This window comes from Meriones unguiculatus, chromosome 16 (genome assembly GCF_030254825.1).
Source record: "Meriones unguiculatus strain TT.TT164.6M chromosome 16, Bangor_MerUng_6.1, whole genome shotgun sequence".
NCBI lineage: Eukaryota > Metazoa > Chordata > Mammalia > Rodentia > Muridae > Meriones > Meriones unguiculatus.
This window is the reverse complement of record NC_083363.1, coordinates 37352692-37364435: the sequence shown is the minus strand read 5'-3', so window position 1 is coordinate 37364435 and position 11744 is coordinate 37352692. Positions and strand designations below refer to the sequence as shown.

Below are 11744 nucleotides of genomic sequence, written 5' to 3'. Positions count from 1 at the left end.
TCCCGGCTCAAGGGGGGCCTGGCCCCTCTTCCCAGCCCCTTCCCCGCCGGCGCGGCGCGGCCCCTCCCCCAAGGCCGAGCACCGCCTCCCCCTCCCCTCCTCCCCCTCCCACCCCGCGCTGCAGCTGCTGCCGACGGCCCATTCTGCACGTAGCGAATGGAGGAGCCGCACAAGGGAGGCCGCGAGTGCGCGCGCGCGGGAGCCCGGGGCCGCGCGGGCGGGGGAGTGGAGGAGTGCGCGCGTGCGCGGCGCCGCGCCCCGGAGCGCGCGCGCGCGCGCCAGGCTCTGGAGCGCGCGGTTTGTCCGTGCGTGGCTCCGGGGCTGGTGATGCTCCTCTCCCAGGGTCTCTCCGCACGCGTACTCTTTTTTTTTTTTTTCCCAGCCAGCGCCACCTCCACTCGGGCCCCTTAAATCTCCCACCCCAACAGCACTGTTCCTGGCGCGTAGTAGGCTTTTCTTGGGGGTGGGGTGCTGGGATGTGTCTATTGGCTCGCCCTCCTCGTCCGTGGGGGTCACTGCCCTATAGTACACCGGGTTCCGGGCTGAGAGCCGAAAAAAAGACTGAAACCGACCATCCCTGGCCATAATTACCAGCGTTCCTCCAGGAGCGCTGGTCTTGGAGGCCCTCACCTCCCACTTTTGGTTACCTGCTCCTAAGACAGGCCCCGTGAAGGCCCCTGTAAGGGCCTGGGGAAGGCTTTGACCTCGCTTTCCTTGAATAGGACCTCCCAAGGGAGCGCCTTCCACAATCACTTCACTCTGTATGTCACCTGCACAGCTCCTGCTCCCTTAGGTGTCCAGGATCCGGCTGGGCTCTGCCCACACTGCTGGCAAGGGTGTGTTAGGATGAACACGGAGTACTCCGAGCCCCAGGGGCACCCTCCCCCCTTCCTTGATCCTTGATCTCAGAGGCTGACAGGTAAACGATCTAGAGATTGTCCCTTCCCTACCCGCCCCGGTTGGCATCTGGCTTCCCCCCTCCTTCTAATGCCACTTTTGTTGGGGGCTTGCCTCACGGTGGGCACTTGGCTAGGCACGTTGGGGCGGGGCGTGCAGAGGGATGTTTGAATAATACTGGCTGCCTTTGGCCCTCTTGAAGGTGGTAGTAGGGGCGAGAAGGACGGGGATCATGGCAAGTGGGGGTGAGGCGGTGAAGGGGCTCTTTATCTTATACTTGACTCTGGGTAAGTTGTTTGACCTCTTGGAGCCTCTGTTTCAGGGACCATCAGTGATAGGTGAATCTCCCTCTGACTTTTTTTTCTTCACTATTTTGATTGGCTCAAGGGCTGGGAACATTTTCCCTCAACTCTTTTTTTTTTTTTTCCACAGACAGAAGTGAATTCAAAATGTCAGTGCTGGCAACACCTTGGAATTTGGAGGTGGGTTTTCAGAGGAGCTATAGAGACTGGTTATTTGTTGCGTTTATGTCATCCTCCAAGAATGAACCATTCCATACTAGTTTTCCAGACATTAATATCTGAAACCTTAAAAAGAGATTTTTGGGTAGCAAAGCTAAGTGGCTATTACTACACACTTCCCGACTTTCCTAATCAGAGGCTTCGGGACATGTGAGTCTTTGTGACTCCTGGCTGTGGTCATGTTTCCTGGTGCTAACAGTGAAAGTCAAAGCTACACACCAAAGACCCATTTCATGTCTTCATCCTTTTTTTCCTTGGGGGTGGGGGTTGTTTCTATTGTTTGGAGACAAGGTCCCAGGCCGGCCTCCAGCTGTCTGTGTAGCCCAGGCTGGCCTCCAGCTGTCTATGTAGCCCAGGCTGGCTTCCAGCTGTCTGTGTAGCCTAGGCTGGCCTCCAGCTGTCTGTGTAGCCCAGGCTGGCTTCCAGCTATCTGTGTAGCCCAGGCTGGCTTCCAGCTGGTGATCTTCCCGCCTCAGCCTCGCAGGTGCTGGTTTTTATTTCCACTGTTCTTCTGTCTACTTTGAAAAACAAGCAGCTGCTTGCTTCATCAACCCTGTCACCCTGTTAGCTGCCAGCTCTGCAGCCTTCACTTTGGGGGCCTCAAGCAGAGTCCCCTAGTCCACCCCGTCCTTCTCAGCTTGTTTCAATTTGTCTGTGGGCTGAGAAACCAGAAAAATCACATCTGTTCGAAGACGCGAAAAACAAGATCTTTTGAATTTGACAAATTATATTAAAGCTCATCTGGAGAAATAAACATGCAAAGAGAACTTGGGACTGAAGGAGTGGGTTACAAGCGGCTAGTGAATGAGGATGTTGTCTAAAGCTTAAATAATGAAAGAGCTGGAAACCAACACGAGAACAGGCAGACAGATCAAAGGGACGGAGCCAGTCCAGGCATACACCCACATACAGCTTCAAATTTAATATACGATAGAATGACATTTTGGATCAGAGGAGAAAGGATGAATGATTTAATCAACTCAGCTAACTGGCTAGCTGTTTATGAAAAAACACTAGAGCGGGTTCCCCACTTCTGAAATAAACCCCAGATGGAGCAAAGATATAAAAGCAGAAAGAAAATCAGAGAATTACTAGAAGAAAATATTAGCCAAGAAAAGGATTCTTTGGACATGTGACAAAAAACAGGAGCGTCACAAAGGGAGGGAGTTAAACACACATACACACACAAGAAAAACAAAAACAAACAAACAAACAAAAAAACAACTCAGCTAGCCACCCAGCCTGTCTTGAGATAGGGTGTCTAGCCTGGACGAACTTGAAAGTCAGTGTGGAATGTGACCTTGAGCCTTTGGTTCTCTTGAACACTGGGCGCTAGAGGTGTGTGCATCACCACACCCTGCTTATGAAGTTCTAGGACTGAACCCAGAGCCGCTCGCCTCCTAGGCAAACACTCTGTGTGCTGAGCTGCACCCGCAGCCCAAGGGCCTAAAATCTAAAGAGTAACCAAGTAGAAAAACAAAAACGTTTTCAGTGTATCCAAGTGAGTTCTTCTAAGCCAACAAAGAGAAGGAACAGAAAACTGGGCTGAGCTGTGAAAGAGGAGTTACAAATGGTTAACAAGGCCGGGCAGTGGTGGCTCACTCCTATAATCCTAGCACTGGGGAGGCAGAGGCAGGCAGATCTCTGTGAGTTAGAGGCCAGCCTGGTCTACAAAGTGAGTCCAAGACAGCTAAGGCTACACAGAGAAACTGCGGTCATGAAAGACACAAGGCAGGCAGTGCTCCTTCGGGGGGAGGACAGGAGAATCTATTTAATACAAAGTTGGGGCACCCTGGGGCTGGGACCTAACATCTCGTGGTATAATATGCTTTGTGTGTGAGGTATGTTATGAAAGACACAAGGCAGGCAGTGCTCCTTCGGGGGGAGGACAGGAGAATCTATTTAATACAAAGTTGGGGCACCCTGGGGCTGGGACCTAACATCTCGTGGTATAATATGCTTTGTGTGTGAGGTATGTTCGAGAAGGACTGGTGGGAAACATGGATCAAAACATAGATCTAAACCTCTCAGCTATTTTGCCTTCAAATGTCTAAGATTCCCTAGAAATGGCTTTCGACGAGCAGAGCAAGGAGGTGAGGAGAGACAGGCGGAGCTTTGCTCGCTCGCTTGTTTGTGCTTTGAGTCTCACTGGCTCTGGCTGACCTGGAACACACAGAGCTTTGCATGCCTATGCCTTCTGAGTGCTGGGATTAAATGCGTGTGCCAACACCTGGGGTAGCCCATTTTCTCTTAAGACTTCTGTTTTTCTTCTTTCTTTCTTTCTTTTTTTTTTTTAATGGGCCTGGAGAGATGGCTCTCAAGTCAAGGGCAGTGGCTACTCTTCCAAAGGACCTGGGTTTGATTCCCAGCACCCATATGACAGCTCACAATCTGCCATATTTCCAGGGAAATCTGATGTCCTCTTCTGGCCTCCACAGGCAGCAGCCATGTACGTGATACAGACATACAAGCAGACAAAATACCCATATATGTAACTGACATAATAACAACAATAATAATACAGTTAAAACATTTTTATTTTATTTCATTTGGCGGATATGTATAGAGGTGTGTGTGTGTGTGTGTGTGTGTGTGTGTGTGTGCTCGTGCTGGGAGTGGGGCACGTGAGCCACAGCATATCAAGGACAGCCTGTTGGAGGGGTTCTCTGCTTCCACCATGCGGTTCCCAGGGATGAAACTCAGGTGGTCAGCTTTGATGGCAAGTGCTTTTTCCTACCAAGCCTTTTTATTCTGGGAATATATTACTTTTATCTTCTAAAACAACACTTAATAATAATAAAAAAAAAAACTCCCCGGGGCTGGACAAGTAGCTCAGTGTTAGAGTGCTCGCTAGACTTGCCAAGGCCTTGGATTATAAGAAAAAGCGACTCAGATGGAGCAAGGAAATGGGTGGATCCTGGCAATGGAATGCTTTTGAATGTATTACATTTTGTTATTCATTCATCTACCTACCTACCAGTGGACATTTGAAAGAATTAACATGTTTGTAATGCTTAGCTCTTCTAACCCATGAATCTGTATGATTTATCATTTATTTAGTGCAGTGAGTCAGAATTACTTGGAAAATTTATTAAAACACAGACTGCTCCCGGATTCTGATTCAGCATCTTTATTTGGGGCCCTAACATTTCCTCCCCTGCCCCAGCGTCCCCAGGCAGGGTTTCTCTGTGTAGTCCCGGCTGTTCTGGAACTCAGTCTGTAGACCAGGCTGGCTTCCAATTCACAGGGATCCTCCTGCATCTGTCTCCCAAGTGCTGGAATTAAAGGTGTTCACCACCACTGCCAGGCTTTCTTTTGTCTTAAAAAAAATTGACAGTTTTAAAATTTTATTTAGATAATGAATTTTAGTCATTTCTACCTCCTTCTTCTCACGTTCATCTCTCTCTCTCTGGAACCCTTCTCATTGAGTCTTCCTCTTACTTTAATGCCCTCCCCTCTTTTCTTTTTTTTAAAAGATGTGTTTACTTATCAGCGTGCGTGCCTGACTTTGTATGTATTTGCACACACATGTGCTGGTGCCTCCAGACACCAGGAGAAGTGGACATTGGAGTCCCTGGAGCTGGATTTCCAAGCCACTCAGTGATTGATAGAAACTGAATCTAGGTCCTTTGCTGAGTGAGCTCTTAGCCCTGCACCTTCTCTGCAGCCCCGTGTCTGCTCTGTGTGTGGCCCACTGGGTTGAGCTGGGGTTTCTTGCCAGGGAGTGCCAGGAGATGGCTTTTTTTTTTTTTTTTACAGGCGTGAGGGCTACTTATCGCTGGTTACCAATGGAGTCTTATTCAGCCTTAAAAAAGAGACAGGCTAAATTTTGACACGTGCTAAAACCCAGATGAACCTCGAGGACGTTAAGAGAAGTGAAATTGGCCATCCACAAAAGGATGATTTTTACAATTCTGACTGAAGGAGGTACCCGGAGTTGTCAAATGCACAGACGCAGAAAGTGCCTGGCGGCTGCTGCAAGCCTCAAAGGTAGATTTAATGGGAAGAGTTTCGGTTTGGCAAGACAAGAGTCTGGAGAGAGATGGTGGCTAAGGTTGTGCAAGAGGGGATGTGCTTTTTGTCACCGAGCCGTGCACTCAAAAATGGTTAAAAGTGGGAAACTTCGTGTTCTGTATGTTTTAAACACCATTAAAAGTTAAGGGGGAAGAAAAAGCCTCCCCAACCCAAAGGCATGTGAACTAGGGCTAGCAGCGACTGGAGCCTCAGGTTCTGTGTGAACCTCCCTCTAGATCCCAGAGTGTGAACTTGATGATTGGACTTGATGACTCTTTCACTTTTTTTCTGCTTGTCAAGTCTTGGAATCTGATAAGAGAGGCTCACCCACATGATGGGAAACGGAAAGCACACCTAAGTGGTTGCTGTCTTGAGGGATGGTACAAGGTTACAGCAGGCCCAGATGGAGCAGTTTCGGGGATTTCCCGGAAGATAGGCATGCAGAGTTCCTGGAAGGCTGGCTTATTGCGATTCCTGCAGCTTCGGCAGAGACCCTCCCAGCCCTCCTGAGGGGGCCAGAGCTTTAAGGAGAGGCCAGAGAGAATGGCCCAGACAGCTCCTGCGTGTAGGCAGAGGGGCAGAGGTGAGATTTGTAGGGAAAGGCGTGCGTTTCTTGGGGATGAGCCTGGGCTAGGACATCTGGCTGGAGTGAGGGCTGTATTGAAAAAGGAATGATTGTAGGGTGGGGGTGAGAGAGGAGGGGCCTGGGTGTGAGGAGAACCTGGCCAGAGAGAGCAGCCAAGAGTCTGAGGCCCACGGGTGGGGGGTCAACCCTGCCGGGTTCTCTACTACCTGGAGGAGGAGGCTCCTGATTGAGGCTGGGAACTTTCTGACTCGGCCCGGATGTAGCACATCTGTCTGACCCACCCTGGATCCCTCCTGACCAGGCACTGGGAGTCTGGAGCTGCCAGAAGTGATTGTGTGTGTGTGTGGAGGGGGGTCAAGACGGAGCCCAGAGGTACAGTTTTAGAGCTATGCTACTCAGGTTCAAGGCCTGCAGAACCCCACCCCAAGCCCTGTGCTTTTCTGGCTTCCATTCAATCCACTCCCTAGCAAGCTCTTCTGGGAAGGCTGGAGACCAGCCCTGACCCTTGATTTCAGGGAGCTCACAGTCTGGCCAGGAGAAGGGCCACCCTGACTCAGGCAGTGTGGGTGTCAACCACACGCCTGGCTGGGTCACTGCAGGGCAAGATTTTGTCCAGATTCTGCAGAAGCCATGGGTCTTACTCTCCCTGTCTGAAAAGTGGGGCTGGCTCAGAGTATTGAAGGACTGCCAGTTCTCAGTGGTAGCTGGAGACATACCTGCTGTCCAGGAGCTGGGGCTGTCAGTGAGACACGGAGGACCAGGAAGCCTTTTCTTCTAGTGTTAGCAGTGAAGATCAGTGGTTGAGCCCTGGTTTGAGCAAAACCCACAAGCCAGCCATTAAAAATAAGTCCTTTTGGGACTGGAGAGATGGGTCAGCAGTTAAGAGCACTGGCTGCTCTTTCAGAGAACATGGGTTCAGTTCCCAGCACCTACCTGGCAGCTCACAACTGTCTGTAACTCTAGTTTCGGGGGACTTGACTCTCTTACACAGATCTATGTGCATGCAAAACAAAGGCCTTCCTGCCAGGTGGTGGAGGTGCCACGCCTTTCATTCCAGCACTTGGGATGCAGAGGCAGGTGGATCTCTGTGAGTTTGAGACTAGCTGGTCTACAGAGTGAGTTCCAGGACAGCCAGGGTGACACAGAGAAACCCTGTCTCAAGAACATCCTGGAAAAGCATCCACTCCTTGAAAGGGGACTAGGAGTTGAGAAGCCAGAGAGAAACTGGGGGAGAAGGCCGGGGTGGAGATGGATTCCCAGGCTTGCTCAAGCCTGTTTTACTCTGAGGTAGATCATTCTCTCTCAGCGGCTCACTGCTGGGGTCTCCCTCCTCGTGCCCGAGGAGCTGGAGCTGAGGACAAGGAGGAAGTATTGACAGAGCCGCTTCCCATGCGGATTCGGACTCACGGACATTAAGTCCTGCCTCTCCTGACTTTTCCAGGTCTCAGACAAAGGTGTTCAGGCTTGGCTCACTGTCCTCCTGCTCAAATGGCTCTGCCCTAAAGACCCCTCCCTCCAGCTGAGGGCACAGGGCCAGAGATAATGGCTGTTCTCTCAGTTGGACCTTCTGGGTACATACCCTGTGGATCTTCTCTGTCTTGTCTGCCATGGCGATTTAGCATGAGTGTCTGCGGTTGTGTTGTGAGAGGGACCACGAAGAGGGGTGAGGAACTAGATAGAGGTGGGTACTCACTGACGGGGTGGGGGGACTGTCCTTCCTCAGGAGGGAGGCATGTGGAAAGAAGGTCCTCCTTCCACAGCATGCCTGACAACCAGAAATGATGTTGTAGATGAGAGAGGACTGATGGGTTTCAGATGCAAAAGGAGATCCAATTCTGACTGGGACTGATGGAGAGATATAGAGTCTATCTTAACGGACTTCACAGTGGGAGCGGGAAGACGTGGCCCCATCCCAAAGAAGTTCCTGCTTAAGGGAGATACATGCCCATCTTTAGAGAGCTCCAGCCTGAAGGAGACAAAGTCAGAGCTCTATCTTCAGGGAGCCCCACTCTGAGGGAGACACACAGTCATACCCCTGTCTCCAAGGAGACAAAGAAATGCCATGCACCCTTACTTCCTCTTTCCTGGGCATTTTCCCTGCCCAACCATTTCTTCTTCTTTTCTGGAGGTTTCCATCCCTCAAAAGGAATTGGTAGGGGCTTGGACAGTTCCGTCTTGTGCCCTCTGACTCCACGCTGGCTCACTGAACCTGCAGAGAGAGACTGAAGCTGAGGTATTAGCTTCCAGGCAGAGACACTGAGTCACGGTGACTCAGGATGAACCGGACCACCCGTCCGTGGCTGTAGCAGAAGTGACAGGTGGGCCCGGTGGAGGAAGAGCGTGGCTCCCGATAACTCATGATCCTGGTGCCCTTGCCCATGTGTCTTGGAGCTGTGTACGAGGGCTTATATGGACCAACTGAACACTCATGTTCTACCTCTCAGTGGCCATGTGAGGCTGGGGGTGAATCATGGATCAGGATGAGGATGTCTGGAGGCTAGATGCAGTCCAGCTGTTTGGGGGCAGTGAGCCCAACCACCCCTGGACAAGCTGGAGTGGCCTTCTTGCCTCTCCCCACCCCTTTTCTATCTCCCAGACTCCCAGAAACATTCATAGGAAAGACCCCCTTCCCAGGATCCAACCATGGATCTTTTGTCCACCCTTTAAAGATTTTTCTTCCCTCCTGCGACACAGATAGGGTGTAGAACAGGCTCTGAGAGGCTAGAATAAGGTCCACACCTTGCACATGTGTGTGCCTGTGTCTGGGTACTCATGGGTACAAATATCCCCAGATTGTTGGAGACAGAGGCTGAGTCTGATTGTAGGAACTAAGAGTCCTGCATTACTTTTGTGGCTGCCTGAAGCTGGAACTGTTTTCTCTCATCCGACAGGAGCTCACTGAGCGCAGGCCTGTCTTAGCAGGAGGCCAGAGGATCTAATAGAATCCAGGAAGGTGCCAGGGCACCAATGCCCAAGCACCGCCTCAGACACAGACTCAGGAGCTGGGCGCTTCCTGAGTACAGGAGCACTGTGATTTTTCAACAAGGCTGAGTTAGACACCGCTTCCTGGCAGGGTGGACGTTCCCTGAAGACAGACCTCTTTTCTCTCCTTGTTTAGAAAGGAATGTCTCCTGGGTCGGATTGGACTCCCAGAGGGCCATCGGTCCCTACCCACCATCCCGGGACCGACTGAGAGGACCTGTTTCACCCCATCTCTCGGACCATTTCCACTAGAATCTTGGGGATAGACCCTGCCACTGGATCTTTGCTTGGCCTACTTGTCCGCTCCAGTGGGTAGGGCAGCTGCAGGGAAGGCAGCGGACTTGGCAAGACTTGTGACTCTGCCCCTCAGCCTCTCTTCCTTGCCTCGTGTGCCCTCTCAGCCAGACCCACAGCATGCTGGGGAATCCCCAGGGCTCCTTCCTTCTCTGACGTCCATGTCTGGCTCCCATGTCCTCCTGCCCACCCCCACACACTGTGGCTCTAATCTGTAGGCCGAGTTCAGTCTCCGGGGAGGTGTGTCACAGATGTGGTGCGTCTCCTCACAAGCCTGGAATGTAGAGGGGGGAAAGTGATTTCCCCTGGACAAGGGAAGTCACACGGCTCCCGGGAGCAGCCCAGCCTAGGCTGCAGGTCTGCACTGCCTTGTCCCCTGTGGGCAGACTCCCTATTCCTATCCTGTCTGGCCCCTCTTCAGGGGCTTCCTTTCCCTGGACAGAAGCCAGCAAGAGAACTCAAGGCTTCTGGAAGGCGACAGGGTAGAGCATGAGCTGAGTGTGCCTCAGGGGCTGCCCAGAGAGGGTTTGGGGAGAGGGTACACCAGTGCCTTGAAGCTGAGTCTATTTTGTGGGTTTGGAGTTAGGGGTGGAGGCCAGAGAATGGACTTCTGTGGGCCAGGCAGAGGGCAATCTAGTCAATCAGTAGGAGGATGTGGTGGGCTCTGCTAGGAAAGGGGACCTGCTTTTCAAGAAGCATGTATACACACACACACACACACACACACACACACACACACACACACACACACACACACGCACAGCATACATCCTCACTGACATACATCCTCTGACACCAGGTCAGAGAGGCTCTATACTTCTCCAGAGCACCTAGTATCTCGTTTCTAGCCAGTTCTTCCAGACCTGCAAGCCACTGCAACCACGAAGTAGGAGCTCTTATTAGGAGCGATGTGTTTGAGATTTTTCACTCTCTCTGTGCTTTGGTTTCTCCGTGTAATAAAAGGGACTTGAGATATAGCCTTGTTATGAAGAATGAAGGACATTTGTGAACTGGTGGCCTGGAGTATTCACGGGGGGAACGTGGGCCTCCTTGTCTTCTCCCCCATTCAACCTCCTCGGTCTAAAGGGAGAAGAGTGAGCAGGAGTTGGGACCTGGCCAAATGGGCTAAGGCTTCCTGGGAATAGGAAGGAAACCAGCAAGGGGGACCAGGACCTTGGGGAGGACAGGAATCTGTATTTCCCATTGGTCCAACTCCTCCTGGGCCCCTGGTTACCTCCCCACAGCCTGGATATGGGTCCCTGACACGTACTGGATGATAAGGGCCACTCAGCAGCAGGACGTGGACTACGTGAGGGGCCAGTGGAGGCGGCTCTCTGCCCAGCTCAAGGGGCCAAGGCCAGGAGGCTGGGTCATGGGGTCCATTGTCTACTCACCACCCCCTCTGGCGATCACAGGCTCAGCATCAGTCAGCACCAGGCCCTTGGCAGAAACCGGGTCTTGTTCTCCCCCACGCAGGCACGTCCTGGCCCGCACGTCGCTGGGCCTCCAGCCATGTTGGAGCTGGCCGTTGCTCTGCCATTGGCCTCTAGGGGGCGCTGCTTGGGCACCTAGGAAATTCCTTGCTCTGTTAGGCACAGGACCACATCTTGAGGATATTGGAGGTCTAGCTTATGGACATAGGACAAACGGGGAGAGGGCAAGGCAAAGCAAGGGTGGCTTCACTAGGTTCTGGGGCAAGGACTGACCCTAAGAGGTTGCTTTGGGCGTTTGTTTGCTGAAATGTCAGATTCCATGCGTGTAGGTAGACAGAAGTGAGAGAGCCTCTCCCAGGCCTCAGTTTCCCTAGGTATATAGGAACTGGAGAGAGCTCTCTCTAGGTGAATGTTCATCCTATCCAGTCTCTGCCCCAGTTGAAAGCAGTGGGCAAGATTAGACACGTTAGCAAGCCCTGCCTTCCTCTCTTCTCCCCTACCATTGTTAGGTTGTCTTGGGGGTCTCTGCTGCCCTATGCCCTTGGAAGTCCTTGAGTTGTGCCTGACGGCTAGCTTACTTTCTTCAGAGGCCCCCAGCCCCAGACCTCCCAGGGCCAAGGGCTGTGCTTCTGATCAACAGGTTAAAAATAACCCCCACAGGCTCTTCTCCCTCCACAGGAATGGTGTTTGTGTTGGCATCCATGGTCCCTGTAGCCCTGCCAACTCCCACAACATGTGACATTGTCAGGGGACTGGAGGTGTGAGGCAGAAGTCAGCCGGAGAGGCTCACGCCGCTGCCTGCTTCCAGGTGAGGGCACAGAGATGCTAGCAGGGCCATCTGTCTCCCTGAGGCTGCCCACACGGCTGGGGGCACATGCCAGACAAGCCACTGCCCCCTTTACAAGGCTGAGGGCATAAACGGTGTTGTGTCTAGGTGTGAGCCAGGGTTCCCTGGGTCAGAGTTGGTCAGCCAGGACATCTCCAGTCCTCAGATCACAGAATCGTAATCAGAAACAC

At 52.2% G+C, this 11744-nt stretch overlaps 2 long non-coding RNA genes across 2 annotated transcripts in view; one reads left to right on the top strand and one right to left on the bottom strand.

Annotated features, from left to right (window-relative positions):
• Positions 1–376: 376 nt before the first annotated feature.
• The window catches only part of LOC132648231 (uncharacterized), a 38975-nt gene continuing 27607 nt past the window's right edge, over positions 377–11744 (top strand). Inside the window, exons 1-2 of the long non-coding RNA XR_009586601.1 lie at positions 377–919; positions 1330–1379. This is a non-coding gene — a long non-coding RNA (uncharacterized LOC132648231). The remainder of the gene's footprint in view (positions 920–1329; positions 1380–11744) is intronic.
• On the bottom strand, positions 4553–10819 carry LOC132648230 (uncharacterized). The gene is made up of 4 exons (XR_009586600.1): positions 10689–10819; positions 8093–8227; positions 6735–6825; positions 4553–4737 (listed from the first exon to the last, which is right to left on the bottom strand). It is a non-coding gene; the product is annotated as an uncharacterized LOC132648230 (long non-coding RNA).